A 21,983-nucleotide genomic window follows, 5' to 3' on the forward strand; every position below is an offset into this window, starting at 1 on the left:
AGTTTCTAAACCTTCCCCCCGCCTTTCCCCCCAACTCACTGTTTAGAATTTATATCCAAGTTACTTTTGCAAATACCATAGCATGTATATATTGTTAAACAATGGCCATTAACATTTCCTTGTTATTATAATTGGCTAAATATCATTTACTATTTATGTCCTATCTCCTCTCGTCAGACCCCCCCCCCAAAAAAAAAACCTTACACCTTTATAACAAGATCTAAATAAAAATTTGTTAATAAAATTTATAGGTCTTTTTCCCAAGTCACAATATGCAATTTATATCCAAATTTATTTTACTAGGTTGCCAGTACATGTATATATCATTAAGCTGTATCATTATCATTTCATTATTGTTATTATAGTTAATTATTTGTTAATGAATAAACATTTGACACAATTTAAAACAATTTAAGAGTTACTAAATTCCTACTTATTAATCACCAAAATCAACTATTTTTTTATTACAACTTTCATTGTCAACCTCCATCTTTCCAGTAACAAAACAGTCTTATCTCTCTTGCCAATTGTGGTGTTAGTCTTCTTTTTATCTCTTTTATAAGGTTTTTATAGACTTCTCTCCACACTTCGTTGCTTGAAGGATCTCTCAGGTAATCTCATTGCCCACCACTTGCTACTAAAATTAGCTTGTCTTTGGTTGTCAATCTTGCTTCTGAAAAAAATTATCTTCTCTTCTAACTCTAAAAGTCTCTTGTACATTAGGTACAATACATCCATCCAGACTAAACAAGAAGCAGCAAAATACAATTTCAAATCTAGTAAATTCAATACTCCTCTTTCATTTGCATATGGTAAAATTTTATATTTAACTCATTTCCCTCCTTGCCATATAAATTTAAGTGTAACATGCTTCCACTTTTTAAATGGCACATTAATTGTCAAATAGGTATTGTTTGAAATAAAAAATATTCTTGACAAAACATTCATTTTTATCATAGAGATTCTCCTCGACATTGACACTTTTAATTACTCCCATCTTAACATGTCTTCTTTAATTTCATTTCAACATAATTATTTTGAAGGAATGTACAATTCATATTTGTCATAGTAATATTACTTTTTTCTTAATTTTGTAACTAGTATTTTATATCATTTCCGTTAACATTTTTGCTTATTTTGATTGTTAATCTTAAAAATTGCTAACATAACAAAATCCATTTATTTTCCATTAATATTCTTACTTTCGCTAGCAAATCTTCCAAAGTTAACCCTAAATCATCTGCAAATGCCCTTAACTTATATTTCTTTTTTAAAAAGATTTTTTTCATTTTGTCTTCAGAACCTTTTAACTCTTCAAACAATGAAATATTTTGAAGAGCATTTGTTTAATATTGCACATTAAACATTTATAATCCATAGTTAAAAGTGGAATTTTAGAAAATATTTTGGAAAATATTTTGGAATAAATAGAGAGAAATATGAAAATGAATGAATGAATGAATAAATGAATGAATGAATAAATAAATAAATAAATAAATAAATAAATGTCAATGTTATAATACCCAAAGTGGAATCCTCTTCAGTCTCGTTGTATTAATTGTGGCTTTTTTTTGTTCTCCTCTATGACTGTCACTTTCATTTATATTTTATTCAATTCTTTTTTATTTTTTATTTTAGAAAAACTCTTGCTTTTTGGTTTGAATATCTGCTATTACCTCTTCCAACTGATCCCATCTAAATGGAATTTTAAGTTTCTCTGATTTTTTTTCTCCTAAATAATATTCTCATTATAATTTCTCTAAATAAAATTACATTTGTATTATCAATCTGCAATCAGTATTAAGATGAAAAAAACCACATTTAACAGCTGGTTTCACCCTTTGTAGAGGTAACTGCATTCCTTCAGTCAAATGAGTGATAGTTTCATTGGGCTACTGCCTGCTCTTACTAGTCTAACAAGTTTAATGTAAGAATTTCTAGGTCAGTGAGATAATTTAGAAGTTTGTATATCTTTCTATAAGAAGTAAAAGAAAATGAAAAATATGCTGTTAAGTTTGGGGTGGGTAAAAGAGAGTACAGTATTGTTACCTAAAAGTAAGTAAAAGAATTCAAAATTGGTTTATCATGCAAGATTTCAGATTGCCAAACTCTTATAAATTATGAAGCAACCAATGAACTATATAGTAGAATGTAGGAATCTAAAAGAAGATGCTATAAATGAAACAGGGCTCAGTAGCTTGAGTTTCTTGGGTAGCACATTGTGGAGGTTTTTATTGATCACATGTGTTCCAACAGTTGGCAAAGAGTGCAGACAACAGGTAGAGAAACAAAAAAAAAATGAAGAAAAAAGACGGAAGAATAGAGGATTATGTCTATCACTGCAGACATTATTCTCTTCAAATTTAGATGATTATATTTCTCTAGCATGATATAGATACTAGTAATGGAATGGTTCCCTTCTCTTTCCCCAAAAATATAAAACTGAAGGTATTGATACTAAATGTCATGTTGTTAGGGGACGCAGAGGCTCAGTGGTTAAGATGTTGAGCTTGTTGATCAGAAAGGTCGGCAGTTCAGCGGTTCAAATCCCTAGTGCTGCATAACAGAGTGAGCTCCCGTTACTTGTCCCAGCTTCTGCCAACCTAGCAGTTTTAAAGCATGTAAAAATGCAAGTAGAAAAATACGGACTACCTTTGGTGGGAAAGTAACAATGTCCTGTGCACCTTTGGTGTTTAGTCATGCCGGCCACATGACCATAGAGAGGTCTTTGGACAGTGCTGGCGCTTTGGCTTTGAAACGGAGATGAGCACCATCCCCTAGAGTCAGGAACATCTAGCACATACAGTATGTATGAGGGAAACCTTTACCTTTTCTATACCATGTTCTTAAACTCAGAGATATCAATGTTTGTTCAAGTATTTATCCAATTCTATTCTATTAGTTTTTATGCTTCATGGGTTTTCAATCCCTTCCTTACCCTATGGTCCAATGTCTGTTTATCCCAAGTTACCTTGACTAATTTTTTTACATTAGTCATTTGGCGGCATCAGGAGAACTAAAAAGAAGAGGGAACATTCTTCATCTCCTTGACTACTGATGGTTCAGTATAATTTTATACCACATTCAAATGTAATACAAATGTGCTAATATATATGAAGAGCACTGAGAAAACAGCATTTTCCTTCACTCAACTGGACTTCAGCCATGACAATATGCTTGCTTCCTACCACTGAGAGAAGTGCCCTTTAAAAGCACATTTTAATCCATTATAATGGCATTGGTTGGCGACCGTGGTCTTGTAGTGACCTCAGAATGAAGGAGCCAAAAGAAAGCAGCAGAGGAAAAAATCTGATGTGGTGATAATAATATTGTGTTAGATGGGCTCTCCCTCCTTCCTTCCTTCCTTCCTTCCTTCCTTCCTTCCTTCCTTCCTTCCTTCCTTCCTCCCTCCCTCCCTCTCTCCCTCCCTCTCTCCCTCCCTCCCTCTTTCCTTCTCTGTACTACTCTTCTCCAGTCTCTTATTAGGCTGAGTTCCCTGCATCAGCCAAGTTCTGTTTGCTTTGAAATGCATGGGCATGCCCAGAATGAACTCTTATGTTCTTAATTTAGAAGAGATATGATTGCCAATTGATTGCAGTCAGTCTCTGTGTTGTTCATGACAAATAAGAGACTCCAACAGATGTTTGTTCCAAGACAGAAATTTTGAGATCTTTAAGGCTAAACTATAAACATTTGAGTTCTGAATCAAAACATTTATGGAGTGCTTGGAACATATAAATGTGCTACTTTCTTAATTGCCAAACCAGGTAAAACATTTGGTTTAAATATAGTACAAGAACTGAAGCAAACAACAACAACAAAAATATCGCACCATTCATGCAGTACATTTATTTCCACTGACAGCTATACAGGGTGATTTTCACACCCACAGTGAAACTTGACAAGGATTTGAATGACTCCCGATAATTTGCTCCGATCTAATTTAGGGATGTTCATATGTTACTTTCAGGGTAGAAATAATGATTATCTCCAAAGAAATGCTGCAGTTTCCCCACTTACTGTCAAGTGATATATGGAACAACACATGCCAATTTCCTGAGAAATAGGTGCATCTTATTAAAACTTTTGTTCACACTTCTATATAAATTCCATAAATTGTGCCTAAGTAAAAACTTTCATATTCACAACAACATCCAACTTTGGATTAAACTTGTTGGCAACTTCAATAATGTTGAATAACAGTGACCATTAATATGTCTGTTACTTCTGCTATCTTGTCCTTTGACTTATATTGGGTTAGGATTGATAATATGAAGACAAATAAATCAATATTCCAGTTCAAACTGAAAAATATGTGGCATGCAAATTATATATCTCAGTGAGCCACTGATGCTCTGTGAAAAAAATATATATTAAAATTTTAGAGGAAAATTAAAATTGTTTTCCTTTGCTTTCCAAGTTCTAGAATTGACTTTTGGAAACCAGGAATTTGTTAGAGAAAGCTGGTGAAAATGTTTAAAGTAGGTGGATTTGGCTCGTATTCCTTCTTCCCAAGAATCCAAATTTAATTAATGTATTAATTGTAATGTCTGACTTATAATTGTTCCCCTTAGAATGTGATGCATACATTTGCACTTTCTCGGCTTGTTGTTGCCCAATTTTTAATCTAAAGGCCAAACTGCAGGAGGTTTATATGATAAATGTGTAGGTCTTTATCACTTTCTTTCTACTATAGAAGAGATAAATAGCTTCAATTCTCTCCCATATTAAGAAGAAGGCCCCTAAAGATAGAAAATAAGTATGTTAGGAAGGTTACAATGTAATTTGTAATTGCTAATTCTGTAATTTAAAATTGCTAATTATGATTTTGCAGAAATGTTGTTTTGGAGGGGAGGGAAAGGAGTAATATGTTGAGATTAATAAAGATACCTTGTCCATAACCTAAAGAGAGAAATAGGCTGGATATACATAGAGAGAGAAAAGACTGGACAGTCACTTATCTGAAATCGTAAAGGGCAGGGATGACTAACCTTTTCATCACCACATGCTGAAAGTGCGTGCATGCACCCATAAGGTACTGCGTGTGCACAACATCCATGTGCCCCATCCCCCCTATGTATGCATATGAAACTCCTCACACTCCCTCACCTCCCACACATGCAGGCATGTCTCCTGCATGTGCCCCGCCCTCCGTGATTATGAGGCAGAGACCTGAAAACCAGCTGGCCGGTGAGAGGCACATGTGCATGTGCAGTGGAGCTGAGTTGGGGCGATGGCTTGCGGATCCGCAGACAGGGCTCTGCCTGCCACATGTGGCATGCATGCCATAGGTTCACATCACAGGTATAGGATCTCCTGCTTGAATAGGGGGATTAGATTAGAAGACCTCCAAGGCCTTTCCCAGTTCTATTCCGTAAGTTAAAAATTCTGTATAATTATAAAAAATGTATCATGTAGTTCTGTGATTCCAAAGAACTTAAACAATTTCAAAATTCGAGAGTTGAAGTTAGTAGTTACTTATTAAATGTAAAATAACCACATGCATCAAAAGTGATTTATATCTAGTTAGTACTAACAGCTGCTTTAATTCTTTTCTATATATTGTGTTCCCCTGTATTTATATGATCACTCTTTTAATATGTTCTTATTAGTACATAATACAATGGTGTTCATGTGTGTTAATTTGTTTCCATATGATTGATTTAATACGGGCAAAGAGAAAATAAAGTGAAAAGGGAATATACAATTTAGCAGTTAATTCTTATTTTCCACTAAATCTGCTTGGGGTAACAAGAAAACTCAACACAAAACATCATGTAAGACAACATGCAGAATATAGCTCAATGGTTCATTGGAAATAGCCATCAGATATATGAGCAATATTTATTATCTGCCATATGATTAAGAGATCATGCAAATCAAACACAACCAAAATCCTTAGTGGATCTCTTTTCTGTATTTATTTATTTAAAACATTTATATCACTTTCCATCAAATGGCATACCAAGCCTATACATAAGAATATAGATAATAACTTCTTTAAAACTGATTATAGTGCAATAAATTATGTTACAAAACCAGAATAAAACAACCTCAAGGGACTGTTAACAAAAATAGTCTGAATCAAATATGAATTATGGTTCAAGATTCTGAATTATTAACCTCTAAGTTCAGAGGAGAATATGAATCTGTTAGTTATATGGTGGTAAGTTTAAAGATAAATTAATTGCCAGTCACTTCCTAAACCAGTTTATATAATCAAAATTCTCCTGACAATAACAATGTCAAGTATTTTAAAATACTTATGCTACTATATTTGTACAATTTTCTAAAGAAAGTTCTGCAATAAATGTCAGTTACTTGACTGATTACAAAACAAAATAAGACATTCTGGACAAACTTAAAGGAGTTTAGATTTTTTTTCCTGAACAGCCACAGATATTGATTGCCTCTTCTTTTGGTTTCAAAGCAGAGAGGAAATGCAATAAAGAATATTATGAAGAAATAATTTTCAGTAACTTGTCATTTCAAAGCCATTAAGTGGTATTCTGAGAAGAGCAAAGAGTACTAGGGTTTTTGTCTTTGTGATTATAATCACATTTATATAGGAAATTCTGGAAGTAAAAAAAAGATATTAATTACCACATACTACATTAGTGTAACGAGAACTTAGATGACATAAATGATGAAGTGGGAAAAATTAATATCAAACAACAAATCATGCAGCAAGAAGCCTTTAACATTTGTTTTTCTTCTATTAATTATAAGTGTTAGCAACACAGAATAGATTGACATTTACAAATGTCAGAATCCAACTCAATTACTCCTCTTAAATTCTATTCATTTCTTTAGGAGATAAGGTAAATCCCATTCCAACTCTTTTCATTTAAACAAGACTGTGTTTATTTCATTTACTCACAGAGATTGATCTGCTAACTGTACAGAATTTGGTAATTCAAAATCTTAACTTTTTTTATTCAGCTTTTCCTTTACTCCTCCAAATGTCCTGCAAATGAAGAATGAATAAATGCTACTTGAATTGTAGCCTCAATTTCATTTATGTTCAGTATCTGCGTTGGCTAGGATTATAGAATGTTTCCTTTATGCCTTGTTCTCCAATAAGGAGTTGTATAAGATGCTGAAAAAGTAACTGCACTGTAGGAAATTGTTATTTCCACTCTTACTTTGGTAGGGAAAACAATTTAGTAAGCAATTTGCCGAAAAAAAGTCTGATTGTAGCTACCCACTATTTTAAATTTCTAAGGTTGCCTATAAGGCACTCTTGTAAACGAACATTGTGCTAGAATGCTGCTTGCTTAACCTACATGTCATCTTGATTTAAAAATACCAACTATTTCAGCCTTCCTTTTGGTTTTTCAGAAACAAAACAAAATTAATCCAAGATGATGTGATATGTTTGTGTGAGTGTATGTGTGAACACACACACACATCATATACATACATATATTAATTAAATGCAGCTGAAATAGAAATATGCCCTTCATTTTTAATTCAAAAGGGAAGATCTATCAGAAATACTTTCCTTCATTTCTAATTCCAAAAGGAAGATTTTATTACTGCAGATATTAGTATGGAAATCTGCGCTAGGAGGCTATTGACAAATTGGGATTTTTAGCTCCTTTGCCCAGAACAATGAACATATATTATCGCTAGTTGTTGCTATGTTCCAGCATAACTCTAGAATGCCTTGAGCAATTTCAACCAAACTTGATACACATATGACTTATTCTCTGGAAAAAAAACACACTGTGGGGGTAAGAAACCTCTAACAACCCTCGGGGTGTGTGTTCTGTTAAGATGCAGCCAGTTGTTCCTTAAAATGGCTTCTACTGTACAACACAGTGAAGTTGCCATGGTAACTTCTTCACAGTACTCCACAAGGGGGCTCCCTCTGGTAAGAGGAAAAATCCAATATTAGAAATTACATTCGTTCCAGATATTTCCCCCCTATAAATAAATATCCTGGCAGTGCGGGGTTATCAACTAACTAATAATAAAGAGAAAGACAGATTTTAAAATTTGTGGCTTCCTTCCAGATTTTTAGATTCAGGAGAAAATATTAGGATTCTCTTGAGCAATGATTCTCAAGCCAAGCAACTTTAAGATGTGTGGACATCAACTTTCAGAATTTTCCAGTCTATTTTAGAAAAATGCCAAGCTTTTTATTCAAATATATTTCCTTCACTTTGTCTGTAAATATGCATTCCAGAGGAGATACTGCTTAAGCTTTACCAGATTTTTAAGCATAGTAGCATATGCTAATTATGTCTTCACACAAAAGAGTTATCTACTGATGCCATTAGGAAATTTCTTATCCCCTTTTAGAAAATACTTTATTTACCTTAAAATATGTTAAGGTTTGATGAACATGGAGTCATTCTGTTCATGTGTCTTCCTTCCAACCCTGCCTGATGGTACTATTGGCTATATGTAATGACTGACAGCAAGGAAAAATATATGTCTTGCAGAACCATTTGTAAATAAGGTTAAAGGTTGGGGCCTAAATTGAGTTCTTGTGTCTTGTTTCTTTATTTCCAGCAATGAATGAAATCTGCAGCCTTGTTTTCCAAATCAATCAATCATTGTCTGCTCCCCTCTCCATTCATTTAATGTGCAGTGAAATTTTTATTCTCTGTCAGGACGAAAAGAAGAAATATCATCTTTTGAAGCATATTTGCATTACATTGTTTCTGAACTGTAGCTTTTTGAAATTTACTTCTAGGAGGCAGTTGGCTAGTACTATTTATTTAAAGCAGTAGGTACATTCCAGACTCATCAACTAAGTTAAATTTTCCATATTGTGGCGGATACAAATTTTGAAAGGGCTAAAAACAGAAATGCCTCCTTACCTGTCTCCAAGATTACAAGTGACAACTGATTTACAGCCCAGTTCCTGAAGAACTCTTTCATCTTGTCTTTATGAACATTTAGCACCTACAAATCACCTGTTTGATTTGATATACGTATATCACTTGCTTTATGTCTTGGTAGCCTGGGGGTGAACACATATCTAAGGTACAATTTAGCTACATAAGAAGCTACTTTATGGACATATTTCTTTGTCACATTTCTTGGGAAATACTCAAATACTTAGCATGCAAGTCAGGTTAAATGTCTCCATACTGACTAGAATCACCAAAAACCAGAGGCTGAATATATGCTACAATAGCCATTTGAAAATAAGATCGTAATTTTATACAAAAAGGACCTGGAATAGAAAAGGGAAGGCATGCAAATATTTACACATAGATCTGGAATGTATTTTCTCTAATTATTTTCAAAATACCCTATAGTAGAATCTGGTGTTGAACAGTCTCTAAATATTTGAATCCAAATTTCATCCATTTTATTTCCATGTTCAAACTACTGCAAATATGTAGATTTTGACCCTCAGAATTCTCTAATTTAAATTGCCTTAAGCATGGCTTCAGTAAATAGGTAAAAGCAAGCTAATGCGTGTATGCAGATAGTTGTTGCTTGCTTAGATAATTTCTGAGTTCAAATTTCATTTACAAAACCAACATCACACTATGGACTTTATATGATGCAAAACTACAGCCATAACTTAGTTACCACTTTCCACCTGACACCTTCATAGATGCTTAAGCATCTAAAGCAGCAGCTCTGGGTCTGATTAAATCAGGGTGCTAAATATCCCTAAATGCTTTTGTATTACCTAATATGAAATAAACATGTCATCATTTGATGAACATGCCTGTATTTTGTTTACATATATTGTTGCATGTTTTCCAGAGATAGGATGCCAGTAATAAAATAAATTATAGAGATATGTGTATTCCAGCTTGCTTCTAACACATCTGATTTCAAGAATTGGCAGCATCTAATAGTTGACATGCTCTGGTATTTAGCATTTGACAATACTGATAGCTGATAACTGGGGTATATCAGCTGCTTTCAAGCTTTCTGTCTCAGAGTTCCTACATCAGCTGGGCTGGCAAATAGCCACTAAGCATCTGCCACTAAACCTCTAAAGATAGTACATGATTCTGGGACATGACGTATGACAAACACTTGAGTTTCTTTGAAGAAGAGTTAGGTTGTCTCATTATTAACCACTCAGTAATTTTTGGTAAAAATAGAAAATTTGTTTTCTGTCAATCTAAGCAGAGATTAGGCACAATTAAATGGGCACAATTATATACCAAAACCAGTCTAGAATTTGATATATTTATAGAATATCAAAATGAAATGCTGAAACCTTACTCAGTATTCCTTAAATATTTAAATAAATATTTAATAGTATTATAATTAATGACTCAGGTCAGGTAAAGCTTACTCAGAACCATTTTTGCAGACTTTGTGACATTTGCAAAAAAACTACTGTCTTATGGGGAACTTAGATGAATGCACAAGTTTAATATGTAAAACCCATCAGTCCTGAGAACATTTTCTGCATTAAAAATGAATGTCATAATCAGCCTGTTCATTCACAAGATGACTATAGCCTGTAAAAATAGTCCAGTCCAAAATAGTCCAAAAGCAAACTGTCAAGGCTGATCCCTGTCATTTCAGTTCACTATCCTGAGGAAACTCTATATATATTCTCAATTTCTGGGTTGTTGGGTTTTTTTTTGCCCCAATTGGGGAGGATGGGTATAAAGCTCAATTGTATCATGGACCAGATTGTGACATATTGTGAAGTTTTTTGCCTTTGCGGAGCTGGTGTGGGTGTGGTCTGTAAGGGATATATCTGGCCCATAGGCCGCCAGTTTGATAGGCCTATACTAATTAGAGCAGTGTTTCTCAACCCTTGGCCACTTGAAGATGTCTGGACTTCAACTCCCAGAATCCTGGGAGTTGAAGTCCAGACATCTTCAAGTGGCCAAGGTTGAGAAACACTGAATTAGAGTGTTTGTGTGAGGAGGTCAAAATGGTTAAGATGGTGCCCCTTTACAATCAAAGGCAACTTCAATCACGTGATCATGGTCGCCATCTTTTTTGACAACACTCCTGCCCCACAAATGATTACATCTGCCCTTTGCTACTTGTATCAACATTTTCCATAGATTCTATATGGAATCCAGAAGCATTCTTTGAAATAAAAAAAAAATTCTGGAAATGGATGATTTGCTTGCCACCATGGTAATTTTAATTTTCTTAAATGTTAATTAAAAAAATTAAAACATAGCTTGGGACGGAGGGCACTGTAGGTGTCAAAAGAGATATCTATGGGACCAATCATGGCTAAAGGTATGTAATTTAAATCTTTTTTATATTTATGCCATGTACTCTTACAGCATTCACTTTCAATCCACTTTGGATTTGGAAATAAAATATGTCCTTCAAAAAATAGTTTCTAGCAATAAAATTTACCGGCTAACATTACGTGAATTCATCAGAAAAAAAGTAATTCCCAAAATGATGCAACGAAGAACTTGAGGTACTAGAATGGAAATAGATTTATTTATGAAATCATTAACATCATCTCTTCCTTTATTTTTTTTGTGTGTGTTTTATTTCACTCTCTTATGTTAATATCATGTGTGCAGATACCACTTGTGTTTATGCAATTTGAAGCAATAATGTACCAGATGTGGTTAGCAATGGTAAGGGAATTAAACTTACAGGATATTGCTAGGTACCAACCAGCATTCTGCAGTTCAAATGAATAATGACATATCATACTTCATGAGAGCAATAAAATGTAATAAATGTCCTATTCTCTGTGTCTCTTCCAAACAAGCTTGTCCAGGACCTTCTAATACAGCTAGATTAAGCTAGCTTTTCTGATGCCAGCTAGTCCTCAAACTTAAAACACAATTTGGGAGCTACCAATTATTAGCCAGTTTAGAGAAGTCCCATCACATTCATGACACCAAAAGAAGACAGGATAAACATCCCCAAATATAGCAATCATAGATAGTTTCAGTTTTCAGTTTAATAAAATTTGTATGCCGCCCACTCCCATTGGGACTCTGGGCAGCTCACAAGCAAGATAAAAGCATTTAAAAAATTTAAGAAAAGATACAATTATTAAAATAATATACCCCCCAGGCTAAGAGGTGGAATGTCTGGACCATCCTTGGGAGGCAGCATCAATAGCCACTCGGTCTTGTCTGGATTGAGTGCCACCACCTTCTCAACAACCTTCCCTACAAATGGGAGGTTAGAGACTGGGCGATAGTTGTTCAAGATGGCTGGATCCAGGGAAGGTTTCTTAAGAAGGCGTCTCACCATCGCATCCTTTAGAGGGTGCGGGAAGGATCCCTCCCGAAGAGAGATGTTAACAATCCTCTGGAGCCAGCCACGTGTCACCTCCCTGCTGGTCGAGACCAGCCAAGAGGGACACGGGTCCAGTAATCAGGTGGAGGCACTCACCGCTCCCATGTCCTTGTCCACTTCCTCAGGAGCGACAAGTTGAAACTTGCTCCACAAAATCTGATCAAGACCTTCCCCCGGCATCTCGGCTGGTACCGTCCAAGTGGGGTCCAGGTCCGTCCGAATCCGAGCGATTTTATCCGACAGAAACTGAACAAATTCCTCAGCTCTACCCTGTAGAGGCTCATCTGCATCCCTCCCTTTCAAGAGGGAGTGGGCTATCCTAAACAGAGTGGCTGGGCGCGATTCTGCGGATGCAATAAGAGCGGAAAAATGTGCACATTTTGTCACCCGTATCACCACTAGATAAGTCCTAATAAAGGCTCTTAATTGTGTTCAGTCGGATTCAGAGTTACTAGCCTCCAGGCACTGGCACATCACTTCAACTGCTTCACTGAGTTGGCATGGGGTGGACAGATACAATTGAGTATCGTCCGCATATTGATGATATTTAATCCAGTGCCGGCATATGATCTCACCCAGCGGCTTCATGTAGATATTAAATAGGTGGGGGGACAGGACCGAACCCTGCGGCACCCCATATTTGAGGGGCCTAGGGGTCGATCTCTGTCCCCCAACCAACACCGACTGTGACCTGTCCGAGAGGTAGGAGGAGAACCACCTTAAGACGGTGCCTCCCACTCCCACCTCCCGTAACCGTTGCAGAAGGATACCATGGTCAATGGTATCGAAGGCTGCTGAGAGGTCAAGAAGCACTAGGATAGAGGAATGTCCTCTATCCCTGGCCTGCCAGAGATCATTGATCAGCGCGACCAAAGCAGTTTCGGTGCCGTAACCAGGCCTGAAACTCGACTGAAAGGGATCCAGATAATCTGTTTCATCCAAGGTCCGTCGGAGTTGAAATTTTGAGGAAACTCAAGCCTCAGAGTTGTCTTTTGTTGGGGGTGTTACATGGAACCCTGACAGCAAGTATGTTTCACATTTAGTTCATTTTAAACATCATACAGAATCTAATGTATGTAAGTGTGTACAATATGTCTGTGTGTGTGTGTTTGTGTGTGCGTGTGTGTGACTATTTGATGGTCAATGACAAAATAGAAATTGATTGATTGATTGAAATGAATTATTCTGTATTGGTACCTCCAATATGAATATTAGTAACAATGAAGCGTGTATTTTTATTTATAATTTTACTAATTGTGATAAGTGTACAAAATAAAAGTCCACATTTCTGTGTACAATATTAAATTGTAATAAGAGCCCTTCTGGATCTGTCCAAATGTCCTTCTAATCCTGCATTCTGTTTTACAGATGGGAAACATTTAGAAACACGCACATTTTTTTTTTTACTTTTGAGTCCGTAGACTATAAGGCATGCTGCCTATGTGGTAAACAACTATTAATATTCGTAGCTATTGATAACTTGATCCTCCATGAACATATTCAATCCTCTTTTAAAACTTCTGAAATTATCTTTACTATTATAATTGCTGGCAGAAAATTATGTTGTCTTATTGTATGCATTTTTAAATTATAGAATTATCTATCATAGAGGCAGAGATTGCCACTATTTAGACAAATTCTTAGAGGAGATGGTGGTCCCTGGTTATTAGTTTTCAGAATTAGAGCCTGCCTATCCCAAATATCAGTCACTAGGGAGCACATATTCTCTTATGTCTTGTTAATGGAGTTCTGGTTCCATCTAATTGACTTTTCTGTGGTTCAAAAACTGGATGGTTTGATATCTCTCTCTCTCTCCCTCCCTCCCTCCCTCCCTCCCTCCCTCCCTCCCTCCCTCCCTCCCTCCCCCCCCTCTCTCTCTCTCTCCCTTCCTCCCTCTCTCCCTTCCTCCCTCCCCCCCTCTCTCTCTCTTGCTCTCTTTTAATATTCTTCAATTTGATTCTTTTTCCCCACAGTATCAATAGTTATAATTATCATTGTTTATGAATAGTAATTCTGCTTATAGACCAGAACTGTTAAACAATAAAGAAACATTCCTTATTTCTTTACTGATTACTATGCAACAATCCAGACTTTTTTTTTAAAAAAAAAACACCTTATTCTGAGATTCTGTGGATTTGCTTGTAGCTTCTATCACAAACAATTTGAAACAACTTTCTTTTTCACGGTTTGCATAACTGCCCTCTGCAAGGCTGATGTGTTGAGTTTTCAGTGTTTCCAGCAAGTGCGTATCTGTACACCATCTATATCATACTTTGCTGCAGTGCCTATTAAAACTGGAATTGGATCTGATGTATATTCTGGACAATTTTCTTAGAAGACAACAATGCAATACCCTACTATTATAATATAGTAATGTAACAGCTTTGTTCATAAATGATGAGGAATTTGCTGATATAGAGAAATTTGCCATTGTTACAAATAATCTTTAAATTATTGTGTTTTTTTTTTAAAGGGATACGCACACCAGTGGTGGGTTTCAAAAAATTTTTGAACCTCTTCTGTAGGTGTGGCCTGCTTTGTGGGAGTGGCTTGCTGGCTATGTGACTGGGTGGGAGTGGCTTGCAGCCATGTGACCAGGTGGGACCAGGCCAACTTGTAAAATGTGGTGAAACTCACTTAACGACGCTCTTGCTTAGCAACCAAAATGTTGGCTCAGAAACTCTGGCATTTGAAGCACGCAAGTCTTAAAGCTGTCAAGTTACAAGACCCTTGGACCTCTAACCCTTTAGAAAAAAAAACCCCAGGGGTGTTCAAACTTGACAGCTTTAAGACTTGTGGACTTCAACTCCCAGAATTCCTCTTCTTGCTCTTCATCTTGATGATGTGCAAATGGGCGGGGGGAGGGAGCTGGAACCGGTTCTCAAAGGCACTGTAGATTTGTGGAACCTCTTCTATAGAAGAGGTTAGAACTGGCAGGAACCCACCTCTGACGCACAGACACGCACACACACACAAACACCTTAAACTATACTGTTTTTTGTTCCATCTGCTACTGATTGTAGTATTCTTGTTAGTGACTCTAATGAGCTTAACAGTATATCCACATTTAAAACAAAGAAAATCAGTAAACAAAGATCCAGCATTTTGTTTGTTTGTTTGTTTGTTTGTTTGTTGGATTTATATGCTGCCCTTCTCCCAAAGGACTCAGGGCGGCATATAACATTAAAAAAAAACATATTACAAAAGTTAAAAAGGAAATTAGATAAAGTATCCAAAAACAAACCCAATTAATATTAACAATAACATTTTAAAAATTAGATTAAAATTGACAATTTAATCAATCATTTATTTTATTTTGTTCAGACCAGGCTGGCTTGCTGGAAAAGCCAACTTTTTAGGGCATGTCGGAAGGACCGGAGGTCGGGGATTATGCGAAGCTCCGGGGGCAACTTTGTCCAATTTCAGTTTTTATTTAGTCATTAAGTTTATCATAAACAGAAGGCAGAAATTCTTCATCCTTATACTAACTTGTGTAGACCAGAAATATTGTAGTACAGAAAGGCCCTGTTATAAAATTGTCCATTTGTTCAGGATTCAAAGAATATGTACCGTATGTCATGGCTTTTAGTAGTAAAAAGTAGTAGTAAAAGTTCCAGTTGCAAAATATGTGTCTGGAATATGGAATCGTACTGAATTTCAGTCTAATCCAAAAGCACCATTTTCCTTCCTCCTGTACCTGGAAATCCTATGCTCTTTTGTTTTCCTAGTTGTCCTGGAAGATTAACATGTACTCTATGTTTATACAGTATTTTATCTATGCTGGCTCACAAAGTGAGCTCTTGATTCTGCTGTTAATTAAGATGTATTCCATGGCAAATCCAAGGATTCAGAGCCAGGCAGAGGCTTTCTAGTTTCCAAGCATTAGTCAAATCATATCTATGATTGCCATCAGCATGGCTAGAAGGACATCGTATATTAAAACAGACAGATTTGAGAAATATTATCCAAACACTGGCAGGAAGGCCTGGTGGAAAATGAAGGACCACATATGTTTGAATAGCTCTATAAGACTGTGTAGATTTTTGTGTTCCATAAGGCTAGTATATTTTGGGGCTACAATTCTCAATTTGAGCATAAATCCTTATGAAAGAGTCTACTTCAAATTGGGTTGTTAGTAACTATTCTTTACTGTGATTAGCTGTTTCCACAGGCAGTCCCATCACCCCTGGCCTTAAATAAAAAAAAAAAATATGTTACAAAGAAAAGCTTATCTATCTTTTAAAAAAGATCCCACACAATTTTTTATTAATTTATGGTCTTCCAAATTACCTTGTTATTTTCAAATTAAGATGTGCTTGTCTATTAATTCAATTCCCATGTGTCAAACAGAATTTAATGGATTTCTATTTGATGCAGACTTCAGCTTTTTTGGTTATTCCCTCTTCACCCATCCCCACAGCATTTTAAATGTGAAGGTTTTTTTTAAGGCATTTTAAAAGGAAATATTAACTGGATAATGTTCTTATGTGGTTCTTTTATTTTTCCATTCATTTATGTCCTGGCCATCTCCCAAATGGACTACAGTACAAGCTCTACCCAGGGCTGTCTTTGAACAATTTCTGGAAGCTTCGCTGGTACAAAATGCAGAAGCAATTATGTCTACCCCTTGGAGGGCTATCTTTACAACTCTGTTGCTGCATGAGTTGCAGTGGTTACCAATTTGCCTCGAGTACTGGTTTTGACTTTTAAAGCCTCCCAGGCTAACTGAGGGCCTGCCACTCACTGATTACATGTACCCATCCAATCTGCACAGCAGGGAAGGCATGTTGTGGATCCTGTCTGCTAAGAAGGTCCATTTCCTTTATTTTATCATATCTCATTTCTCTTTATCTCATTTAATCTAAGGAGTCAATTGGTCGAAATGGATGGTGTAGAAATAAACAAAAAAACAAACAAACTGACCTGACAGAACATAGCAGATGAGGCATTTCTGCTGCTTTTTGGAACATTATCTTTTTTTAAAAGTGAATCAGAGACAAGCCTTGGGATCTGTAGGAAGCCCTCAAAATTGTTTTTGTTTTTATCATGACTGGGCAGTCCCTGAGAGCAAGGAGCCTTTATATTGTCTGAATAACACCCTTGTGATCTTGATATTATTTATGTTTAATAAATGTAATTGTTTTAAGTCTTTTTTATAATGTTTTAATTTAATCGTCGTTTTATTGTACAAAACCCAGAATCATTTTGTGCAAGATAGGTGGCCCTACCAATGTGATTAGATAGAGAGATGGATGGATGGATAGACAGATGATAGATAGATAGATAGATAGATAGATAGATAGATAGATGATAGATAGATAGATAGATAGATAGATAGATAGATAGATAGATAGACAGATAGATGTAGGAATGCATTGAGATACTGAGTTCAACTTAATAATATTATTTTTAAAACATTTTGAAAATTTATACTAGCATTAGTTAGATTTATTATAAGTTTATGCAGACATATATAAATTTTAATGCACATTTTTCTGCATCTTACGTATTATTATATTCATTTTCTGCAAAATGTTTGGAAAAAACAAACAGTTTTATGGTTGAAACATTCTATTGCTTCCATCCTGACAGGCTCAGGGTTGACTCAGCCTTCCATCCTCCTGAGGCTGGAATGAGGACCTAAATTGAGGGCAATATGCTGACTCTATAAACTGCTTAGAGAGGACTGTAAAGCACTGTAAAATGGCATATAACTGTAAGACAGTGCTATTTGCTATCAGGCTAAGGCACTGTTATTCAATCTAATGCTTGTCTGGAAGTTGAGGTCAACAGATTTTTAAAGTCAATGAGACTGAGAAACACTGGTTTAAAGACTGTGCCAATCTTTGTAAGATGGAATTCTAAAATGATGTAGAGTATGGGCACATTTCTGAGTTGGGAGTCCAGGAGCAAGAAGTGAATTGAGTGCATTTAGCACCTTCCAGTCGTTTTCCAGGACAGTTTCAATTTTGTCTCTTAAGCTTTACAGTCTCCAATAGTATTTCAAATCACTGCATCCAGTTAGAAGCCCGTTTTATTTTATTTCTTCCACTCTTATGGGTTTTGGAGATAGAAGGAATCTGATGCCTGATTGGTGTATGTGTGTCTGTGTCTGTGTGTCTCTCTGTGTTTTGCATTTTTCTTCTAACAGAATATGTTGAGGGCTGCATACCAAATTGGTCTGGTTGGGAATAGTTCTTATTAGATATTAATACAAAATATTTATTTGCTTATTAATCATATTTATATAGCCATCTATCTGACACAGTGAATCAATATTCTTTGTGTGTGTCATTTTACCAAGATGTGGGAGTGTACCAAATACATTCTTTGTGCAGTTGTAAATGACATTGCTTCAAAATAACTTCCTTCTTCCTTGTGTTTTATCAGTACACACAATAGAATGGTCAATACAGACAAAGATGAAAAAAATAGAAGGAACTTAAAGCTATATAAACTTCTGGAAGTAAAGAAAATCTCGTGTTCTCACTGGAAATCAGCAGGAGAATAACAGTAAAGAAAATGAGTAGAAGGAGAGTGGGGAATGGATAAAGTGGAAGAGGTAGAAATCCTATTATCTACAAAAAAGACCTATGTACTTCTGACACTCATGAACATAGAATTTCTGTCTGTTATCATTTGGTGAATATTAGAGACATTTCATAGACTCATATTTCTGGCATGAAACACATAGTTGTTATTTAGAAGTTATGTGGAACCCAGGTGTGACATACCCATGACTCCTGTTATATAGAAATTGCACACTTGCAGCATGAAGTTGACATGCAATATTTGGAAGTCAAGAAAGACGATTTTCATCCTGCTAGTCATCTTCTTGAATTTAGACTAATAACAACTGACAGAATTCTGTCACTGACATACATTTACATATTGCTTCTTTGAACTTCTTTCTTAAAATGAGAAAACAATGGAAAAAACAAGAAACATTGCTTATATAACCAGTAAGACAATTTCTGGGTTACCTTCAGGATTTACCATGAAAATTCTTTCTTACATGTATGGAATGTGTTATCTGGAAGTTTTTGTGTTGTTTTTATGCTTGTTGAGGTGTTGAGGCTTATGATATGAAAGGTGGGTGCCTATATACAAATCTTAAAGACACATACATAATGTGAGATAAAAGTAAGTTGGATATACAATGGTATTTTGGTGCAGCAAGTTAAAGAAAATCCAGAAAATAATGATCCCAGGCCAACATGCAGATTCTTGATGTCTTGGCTGATGCAGAAACATTCAGACAAAATAGGAGATGACACATTCATATAGAGAAAAGGAAGAACATTCAGTAGAGGTATAGAAGAGAGAAAATAGGCTTTAACAATGGGAATCCAGTAAGCTCTTTTGATGCCCAGCAATTCTGCTGTTATTCTGCCAGCAAGCCATTGATGTCAGGCTTTGATATTGTAGGTTTCCATGATACTGTGGCAGTGATGATGATGTCTTCTTTGGTCTAAAAAGCATCTGCATGTTGCAGCATAACACTGATAAGGTTGTTATCTCAGCAATGAATAAGATTTTGTGACACTAACCTCCTAGCAGCCAAGCAGAGCACTGCTAATGGTGTCATCATCATAACACTCTAGAGTACTTGGCAAAGGTACCCAACCCAGCCTGCTGTTTCATTTGCATTTCAGGATTGTGAGAGTACAACAATTTGGAATGGTGAGGTAAAATTGTTTTTAAAAATTCAGAGGAAGAATATGCAAAATTAAGACCCAAGGAGTCAGAAGAAGCTTCAGGTCATCTAATACAGGGTTCCTGGTTTGTGACGATTTTGGTTAATTTTATTTGGAGCCTATTTTAAGCCTAATAGGACGCAGTTTATAGTATAGTTGGCAATATCTGAATCAGAGAAATATGTATGAATAATAATCTGAAGCATCCAGGAATATGAAGAAATAAAATCTTGGACCATCCATTCTGGCACTCTTATTCCAGGGGTGAAATCCAGCAGGTTCTGACAAGTTCTGGAGAACCAGTAGTGGAAATTCTGAGTAGTTTGGAGAACTGGCAAATGCCACCTATGGCTGGCCCCAGAGTGGGGTGGGAATTGGAGATTTTGCAGTATCCTTTCCCTGCCATCCCTCCAAGCCACACCATGCCCACCAAGCCACACTCACAGAACCTGTAGTAAAAAAAAATTGCATTTCAACACTGCCTGTGTTAAATATATTTCCAGTATATGTATATTTGTTCTGGGATAGTTATAGAAATTATTTTAAAAAAGAAAGAGGTCCTTTGTTTATATGACTAAAACTAGGAAAATGCTAACTGAGCTTCAGACAATTTTTAAGGGTTTCATTTGATGATTCTTGCCAGCCATTTTGTTACCCATGGTTGGAAATTAAGCCTCATGTTGGCAAATAAATGATCTGTATTCTGTTTTGTTTTGTTTTTCCATTTTTCCATTAATTCTTTCTGAGGAAAGAAAAAGCATCCTTTCCAGAAGAGCCTCTCTTGCTTTATCATTATCTGCCTATGAGTTGTATTTTCCAGAAGGGACAAACACATTCAGATAAAAAATGCTGCTACATAATGGCAGATATGAAGAATGATTGATTATTATGATTTTATAGAACCACAAGAGGATAGACAAACATCCCACAAAATGCAAATAGTTTTGCCAACATGGTTCAGTCTGCCCTACAGCATCATTTGTGTTGGATGCTTTTCTACCTTGAACTGTGCCAGGGCATCTCTCTGTTAGCCCAAGGGCAATGGTACTCTACAATTTGCCTATCAAGTGTGAAGAGAGACAAATTTGCTGATCTTGGATGCTCATTTTAAAAAATATAAAATACAGCTATGCCTTACTTAGGGATATGTTCTTTTCAATAAATGCATATTTTGTTGGATTCTGAAACTGATGTTCTCACTCTTGTACAAATGGTTGAATTCATTGGATAATAGTTGATTTTAATATACTATAAAGAAATATTGAAAGCATCTCCAGTTAAAGTCCCAATCTGTTGAATAATGTACTATAGTTTTACACCAATATAATATAACTAAGCAATGAATATTCATGCAGCAGAATTAGGATAATGTTTGTTTGTTTGTTTATCAAACATTTTTTTAAAACCATCCAGCACCCTTACAAAGATGCTGTGGGTCGTGTACAAGTAAATATTAAAAACATAAATACCATACATAAAATTTAGAAGGGGGAGGCAACTAATATTAAACATTAATTAATGGTGGGGGAGACTTTCCAGAGTGCTAACCAGCCCAATAGCCATGTGCTCCTCTGTCAACCCCAAGCAAGATCACAGAGCCAGATTTACATGGCTTTCTGCTAGACCAGGATAATGGGCTGATGTTAGTTAATGTGCTGCTATGTTATCTCTGTTATGCAATGATTTCACAGGTCTGCGATTAAAAAGCTGTTTGATTATTTTCATCTAATTTCCATGCATTTTGGTGTGATGAAAACAAATAAAATATTGAAAAAACTCCTAGACGTCATGATTTGCCACAACATGCAAAATTGTCTTCCAATTTATCATTTTTTTTAAAAAAATGGTATTATTTTTATATTATGGGTTTTTAACCAAATTTAAAGTCTAAATTACTATTAATTAATTCACATAAGTGCATTTAAGATATAAAATGCCCCAAAAAACCTTAAGGGGTTTGTCTGAGTTATGTAAAAAAAATATAGCACTGTAAATCTGATGGTCAGCTATATATACATAAGCTAAGCAAGTTTTAAGTCTGTGCTTCTAATGGCAGAAGGG

The sequence above is a fragment of the Thamnophis elegans genome, chromosome 6 (genome assembly GCF_009769535.1).
Source record: "Thamnophis elegans isolate rThaEle1 chromosome 6, rThaEle1.pri, whole genome shotgun sequence".
Classification (NCBI taxonomy): domain Eukaryota; kingdom Metazoa; phylum Chordata; class Lepidosauria; order Squamata; family Colubridae; genus Thamnophis; species Thamnophis elegans.